Below are 2,276 nucleotides of genomic sequence, written 5' to 3' on the forward strand. Positions count from 1 at the left end.
ATGTATATATAAATGTATATATAAGTTGTAATTAAGTTTAATTACTAATTTGACCTCAAATTTGAGAGGGACCAAATTGCTTCATTTTAAGAAAAAAAAAAGATCAAATTAGATCTAAATTATAAATAAGGGGACTAAATTGAAAACAAACATTGTCAAGTGACAATAACATGATATATGATACTGTATGGACACAACGTTAACGTCAATTTAACGGAAATGACTAAATTAAATATTTTTTAGAAATTGGAGAACTAAATTGAATAAATGAAACATTAGGATTCTTTTTTAAAAATTTGAATAAAATTAGAGGAACAAATTAGGTATTAAGCCTTATTTTAAAACAATATAATTATCGACCATTCAATTGCAAGTACCCATGACTAAATGTAAGTATGAATAGGTGTGGTAGAGATATCTAAAGAAATTAATCGGATGAGGGAACTATCAAGGGTGGTTTGATAAAAATATGTGTTGCCAAATAAGTAAAAAACAAATTCTGAATTTGGAAGCATAGGTGGAACGAAAATGTCCTAACTAAAGAAAAATTCCGTAGGTTATACAAAAATTCTTAGCCAAGGTGTTAGACAAGGGAGTATGACTTAATAATCTTACACTTGGCTTGGAAATAGGGTTATATAGTATGTTCATAAAGATAATGTTATGCATACGAGGTAGGGATAAAAAAATCTAATTTTCTTTATTCGATGATTAGGGATAAAAAAAATCTAATTTTCTTGATCTGATTTATTTTTATTTTTGGTCCCATTATTTTTCTGTGAGAAAAGAAGTCCCACATCGATGAGAACTTACTTTGGGGCTTACTTTTAATGTTATAAAAGGAGTCCAATGTTTCCTTAGGAAATCATCCCAAAGTCTCTCCCATCTTATTCCTTTTGTTTTATTTTGATTGAGAGAAGAATTAAGAGAGAATATTAGTTTCTCCTCTAAAAGAGAAGGTTAGTTTCTCCTTTAAGGTTCTCCTTGTATTAGTTTTTCCTATTTCCAAGAGAGGGGTTGTCATTGTTTTTTCCTTGGGATTAGAGAGAATGGTGTGTAATTTTTCCTTTCTTTGAATAAATTATATTCATTGCCTATTATCTATTTTTGTTCCTTTATTTTCATCTTTTATTTTAGTTGTGAGTACTTGTGCTAGTACCCTGATACCCAACAGTGGTATTAGAGCTGTTGGTTCGTATGATTATATTTCACTGCTATTGTCATTAGAATAGTGCTGTGATAGTGGATAAAGTGTGGTAGTGTGAAAGTGCATGTCTAGGAAAATTCTGGCTAGGAAAGACTTGGTACTTAAGCATGTCCATTAGTGACCCACCTCTTTTTCCTGGGAATTACCTGGTGCACTGGTTCACGGTCTGCCTCCATTGTTCCAGTAGACAGTACTATTCATAATGAGAAGTGCATAAGTCGGTTTTAAAGCCATGGCAACAAGATACGAGATAGAGAGGTTCAATGAGAAAAAATTCTCATTGTGGAAATTGAAGATGAAGGCAATTTTGAGAAATGGCAACTGTCTAGAAGCAATTGAAGAAAAACCTGAGGGCATTACGGATAAAAAGTGGAAGAAAATAGATAACAATGCTATAGCAAATTTGCACTTAGTGTAACATCCCATCAGGATATTACTAATTTATAAATAAATAATTGGAATAATTAAGACAACATGTTTAATAATACCTCATTTTCCCAAAACGCGGGAAAATTTAAAACTTTATTAATTGCTGATAAAAACTTAGAACGTCCATCACATAATTAAAATCCAATGTTATTAAGTCACCCATCTGGGTTTACAAATATTTCCAAAACAAGTAATACAAGTAAAAAGTTTCCCCAACTCAATCCCCTCTCCACGCCTAAGCTGCACCTGAGCCACCTGCATCACCAGCATCTGCTCCCGTGTACCGCGTACACGATCATCGCCACACACACGCAGATAGGGTGAGCTTAGCAAATAAAACACATATATATTCAAAGCTATAAACATATATATATATATATATAAATCAGTATACATACACATAACATCACTTAAATTTAACTTTCCACATTGCCCTATATTTTTATTCCCTCGATTCAATCTCCAATACGTTTATTCGTGTTCTACCTCGTCTGCTAATTACTTCAAGGTGACTTGCTGCCATACCTATCGGCCACAACCGATAGAGCACGTGCGGGAATACATGCTACGGATCATACACCGCAACGCCAGGTAGAGTTCCCACATACGAACAAAGTCCGTATCGTCCCAAGACTACCAA

This window comes from Vigna unguiculata, chromosome 11, assembly GCF_037176805.1.
Source record: "Vigna unguiculata cultivar grain cowpea cultivar isolate G323 ecotype 2 chromosome 11, ASM3717680v1, whole genome shotgun sequence".
Classification (NCBI taxonomy): Eukaryota; Viridiplantae; Streptophyta; class Magnoliopsida; order Fabales; family Fabaceae; genus Vigna; species Vigna unguiculata.